A 6,000-nucleotide genomic window follows, 5' to 3' on the forward strand; every position below is an offset into this window, starting at 1 on the left:
ATGTTATTGATGAAAATACTGAACGGGATGGGGGAGAGAATGAAAATTTCCATCATGATGCTAGATACCAACTTTCCAAGATGCCAAAGATCAAAATTCCTTGTGTGTGAGCGTGTAGCTCTATTGGAACCCACCTAACAGTCCCCATCCAGGCCACATTTCTTCATCTTTCCTATGAATACCAAGTTGGAATAAATTTTAGATGCTTCTCTATTTTGTTATTTTATTACATGTATCTTCTTGCACAAATGCTACTTCCCAACATCTTTTATGATGAAACACTAAGCATAGTCCTGTTCACCATCCTTAATCTATTCTCATTAGATACACCTTTCTGCTCGAAGCTGTAGTGAGGATGTGTTTAAATAATGTATGTGAAGATGGTTTCAAGTGAATGTGAAACACTGTAAAATTTTAAGTTAATACTATAAATTTAAAAATTAAAAAAGGCTTTTTACCTAAAACAGTATTCATGTATCATTAATAGAATATGAACACTGTTTTATCTGTATTGGTACTAAGTGGGTTTGAACTAGCTGATGGAATTTAGTGCGGATAGTCAATCTGTGGGTGCTGCATGGGGTCCTATAACCAAGTAATTTTCTTATCCAGGAATCTACCACTTATCGAGCACTTACTAGGTGTCAGGCATTCTTCTAAGCATTTTAAACATATAAACTCATTGAATCCTTATGACAATTTAATGAAAATACTGAGATAAAGAGAGGCAGTTTCCCCAAGAAGTCAAATACAGGGATTCTGGATCCAGAGTCAGTGTTCTTAAACACTGCGCAGTGCCACGTTTATATTTAAAGAGTAGCTGTCGTTTGTTGCAGCATGAATTATCTGGATATTAGGCCTATAACTGTAGTTCCTGTTCCTTTCACATTCTGTGCTCTTCACTGCAAATTCATATCTCATTCCACCTTTATTGAGCATCTCCTATGTTAAAATGATAAGGATACAAAGATAAGTCATCAGCTTTTAAGGCTAAAAATCTATTACTGGAGAAGAAATGTGAACTGGAGAAGAAATGTAACATTAGCGAATTCAGAGGTGAGAGGTTAATGTCAGATTGGGGTAAGAGTTGATGATGTGTTTTGGGGATCAGTTTGGATAGGGTCATGAAACACACTGCCAAGGAGCCTGGATTTAGAGAATGTGAGTGGGTACGAAATGATCAAAGTAGCAATTACATTTTCATGGGGAGGGCAGACATTAAACAGTAATTACGAGCGTCAAGAGTGCTACAATGGATGGTAGATCTTGCAGTGGTGGGATCAAGGGTGGCTTCAATAAAAATATAAATTAAATAAAAACACTTTAAGCAAATGTAGCTTTAAGATAAATTTCTTAGGTCCATCCCTGGTTCCCTAGCCTCTCACCCCTAGCCCCATTATCTTCCTCATTCAGAAAGTCACCCTAGGACCCTGTCTATACAGAAATTCTGGAGCTTCTGCTAGTATGGTACTATGAGACTATAAAAAGGAAGGTAAAATCTGGTAAGCAAGAGCTCAGAGGAAGCTTCTCAGAGGAAGTGAATTTTAAGCTGTGATATTGGAAGATGAATAGGCACAACTAAGGCAAAATTTAGAGGAAAGCAGGCAGAGATGATACAGGCTGAGAAATGCAAAGAACTGAGAGAATCTAACATGACAGGAGTTGTAGGAAGTAAAGAGAAGTGTCCTGTGAGATGGTCCAAGGCCATAATAGGTCATATTAAGAATACTGGATTTTATCTTGAAAGAAACAGGAAATTGGCTGTTAAGCATACTCACATCTTGTCACTTTAAAAAACCATCTTGGCGATAGGACTGAAGACTTTTGGTTACACAATATCAAAGAGTAAGATAACTTAACCTTGTCCCCTAAAAATACCCAGAAGTGCTAGGTGAAACGCACTAAATTTAAGGACATAGCTGGGCTTACAAAGAAGAAAAGGTAATCTCCAAGTGACATAAACAACAGAAAACTAAAAATGGAGGGTCAACACGTGTATTGGTTCTTTGGTCACCCTGGGAAAGTTGTTATCTCTAATTAAAGGGCTTAGGTTTTAATGTGTATATGGGTTGAGTGAAACAGATTGTTAATATCTCACCCCCCACCCCCAACAATAAAGCTATAAAAGGTTACAAATCTATAAAAGGTTTGTACACATTAGTGAAAGTATGAACTAAAAAAGTTTTCTAAGGATTTGAAGCCTTGGACTTTACCTCAAGCAGGTTTGGGCTTCAAATTTACATTTCCTACATGCTCTAAAAATCTCTAAACAAATCCCCAAACATAACATAAAGTAAAAATTGCTTCTTGGGCAGATGATACCTCCAGGGCTCGTGGTAAAAGCAACACAAAAGCAGTCTGCAGGGATATTTCCACAACCCAGGCCACAGATTTTTCTCTCAGAAGGAAAAAAGTTCCATGAATGATGAACTTACATTAAAAAATTAGGAAACAAGTGAGCAAATAATTCATCATAATCAAAAAGTCAGCAGAGGCCGGGCTCGGTGGCTCACGCCTGTAATCCTAGCACTCTGGGAGGCCGAGGCGGGCGGATTGCTCGAGGTCAGGAGTTCGAAACCAGCCTGAGCAAGACGCGAGACCTTGTCTCTACTATAAATAGAAAGAAATTAATTGGCCAACTAATATATAGAAAAAATTAGCCAGGCATGGTGGCGCATGCCTGTAGTCCCAGCTACTCAGGAGGCTGAGGCAGCAGGATTGCTTGAGCCCAGGAGTTTGAGGTTGCTGTGAGCTAGGCTGACACCACGGCACTCACTCTAGCCTGGACAACAAAGTGAGACTCCGTCTCAAAAAAAAAAGAAAGACATTTATAATTAAAAACTTTTCTACAAAGAAAACTCCTGGCACAGATGTTTTCATTAGTCTGTCAAACATTTAAGGAAGAAATATCAATCCTACATAAACTCTTTCAGAAAACAGAAGCAGTGGAAAGACTTGTGAATTCATTTTATGAGGCCTGTAATACTACCCTGAAAACCAAAGCTAGAAAACAAATTTGTAGGAAAACCAAAGGCCAATAACTCTCACAAAAAAATAGATATGACGATCTTTAACAAAACTTTAACAAATAAAATTCAGCAATATACAAAAAGGATAATATATCATGACTAAGTAAGGGGTTTATCCCATAACTCAAAGTTGGTTTAACATTGGGAATCCATTAATTTAACTCACCATATCAATAAAGGAGAAAAAAATAGGATCATCTCAAGAGACACAGATAAAGCATTTGACAAAATTCAACACCCATTCATGATTTTAAAAAAAGAAAAAAAAAAAACCTCCTAGCAAAAAATAAAGGGAAACTTCCTCAATCTGATAAAGGTTATCAATGAACACCATACAGCCAACATCACAGGATAATAATATCAACAAACCAAATGCTTCTTCCCATGGTTGAGACAAGGCAAATATATCTGCTCTTACCACTTCTGTCCAACATTATAAGGGAAGTTCAAGTAAGTGGAATAAAGCAAGAAAAGACAGACAAATCAGAAAGACAAGTAAACTGTCTTTTTGTGTAGACTATAAGATAATGTGTTTGAAAATTTCTCAATAAAATTTTTAAGTGTCAAAAAAGAAAAAGATAATGTACATTAAAAAAAAAACCTAAATGAACTACAAAAAAGGTACTAGAACTAGTGAGTTAATACAGCAAGGTCTATATATGAAAATCAATTACATTTCTATAAGCTAGCAGCAAACAAAAATGAATTTAAAAAATACATTTACAATTAAGAACATGAAATGCTTAGGGATAAGTTAACAAAATATGAACAGATATTAGACTGACAAAAGTTCTCAACAAACAAAGTCAAGACCATAAGAAAATTAAATGCTGGAAGATATAATTGTTATACTTTGAGGTCAAAATTAAATTTCATTTTAGAAAAGCATAGAATCCCTTGTCAAAACAACATAAAAAAGAACGAAAAAGCAGAGTAAAAAACAAAAATATTTGATAGAAATAAAATTATAGCAGTTACCACAATACATGTATATCTATGATTTCTCCCTACAAAGAAAAACTTAACAGATTCAAGAATTAGAGAATCTGCTAGACTTAAAATCATTAAAAAACTATGACAAATTTTCCCACAGAAGTACAGAAGGATAAGACAGGTTTAGTGGCAAATTCTACCAGAACATCAATAGGTATAATTTGTTTTCATAGAGCAAAAAGAGAAAAGATTGTGAACTAATTTTATGAGGCTAGTATAGCTCTGATACCAAAAATACAAGGTGTAGATGGGAAACGATACAGGCAAATTTTACTTATGATCATATATGTAAAAAATGCTAAACAAAATATTAGCAAATTCTACCTGTGTATTAAAAAATTATGACTTAGAAGAACACACAGGAAAAAGTATCAGGACATTGGATTCGGTGATCATTTATTATATATGACATCAATAACACAGGCAAAAGAAAAACATATAAATTAGATTCAATCAAAATTCAGAACTTTTGTGCATCAAAGGACACTATCATCAGAGTAAAAAGGCAACCCAGAGAATGAGAGAGAATATTTGGAAATCACAAATCCAGTATATATAAAGAATTAAGTCCCACCAAGAAAAAAATACAAAACCCACGTAAAAAATGGTCATTGGACTTGAATGGACATTTCTTTAAAAAATACACAAACCCAAATGTCCTTTTATAGATAAAGAAAATGTATATACATACAATGAAATATTATTCAGCCTTAAAAAGGAATAAAATTCTGATACATGATATGACCTGTATGAACCTTGTAGATATTATGCTAAGTGAAATAAACCACACACAGAAGGACAAATATTATATGATTCCATTTCTATGAGGTACCTGGAATAGTCAAATTCATAGAGATAGAAAGTAGAATAATGATTATCAGGGGCTGGGGGGAAGAGCGTTTCAGTTTAGGATGATGAAAGTTCTGGAAATGGATAGTGGTAATGCTTGCACAACAATGTGGAATATACTTAATGCTACTGAAATCAAAATGATAAATTTTATATTTACTCCCCTCACAACCCTGCACTCCCAAATTGTGACCATACAGTACTCTGTATAAAGCTAGACAAATAAACCAACTGAAAGAAGCTTGGTATATGACAAAGAGGGAAAGAGTCACCAGAGGGGAAAGGAGTGATCAAGCAATGAATTGTGCTGGGACAACTGGTTAACCTCATGGGAAAAACTAAAATTAGATCTCTAGTCCCCCAAATAAATGCCATATGGTTTAAAGACCTTAAAATGAAAAGCAAACCTGTACAAATTTTAGACAAAACCTTAAGGAAAAGAGTGGTAGAGCACACTAACATTTAAAACTCCTAAATATCAAAAGGCATTATAAGCAAGGTTAAAAAAAGGGCAGAAGCTGAGGAAAGATATTTATAAACCATATGAATAAAAAATAGTATGTAGAATATCTAAAAAATTTATACTTTTATAAAGAAAAAGACATCCTACAAGAAAAGCAGTCAAAAGACACAATAAGTGATTTATAGAGGAAGAAATGAGAATGACCAATAAAAACCCAAATTCTTACAAGTAATTGAATTAGTGAGACAATCTCATAGTAATTTAAACAAAGAAAGAAACCATTTCACACTCATTGGCTTGGCCAATTTTAATGTTTAATACCACCAAGTGAGGCACTCTGCATGGTGATACTAGAACTTATAAATTGCTGTTAGGAAAGTGATAAACTCCTTATAATAGAAGAATTGGTCAACCACTGTAGAGAGCAATTTACAAACCCATAGTAAAAATCGGAGTTCAATGTACTCTGCAACTGAGCAACTCCACTTCTAGGTGTCAACTCCATAGAAACTTAAGCATATGTAAATTTAAGCAAATTTAAAATTAAGCAAATTTAAAATTAAAAGTATGCAGAATATTCAATGCAGTACTAATTTATAAGTAATAAAAAAGTAGAAACAAACTGTCTCTCAAAAGAAAAACTGTTTAAGTTTGGTTTATTTACAT

Source organism: Microcebus murinus, chromosome 1 (assembly GCF_040939455.1).
Source record: "Microcebus murinus isolate Inina chromosome 1, M.murinus_Inina_mat1.0, whole genome shotgun sequence".
In the NCBI taxonomy this organism is placed as follows: domain Eukaryota; kingdom Metazoa; phylum Chordata; class Mammalia; order Primates; family Cheirogaleidae; genus Microcebus; species Microcebus murinus.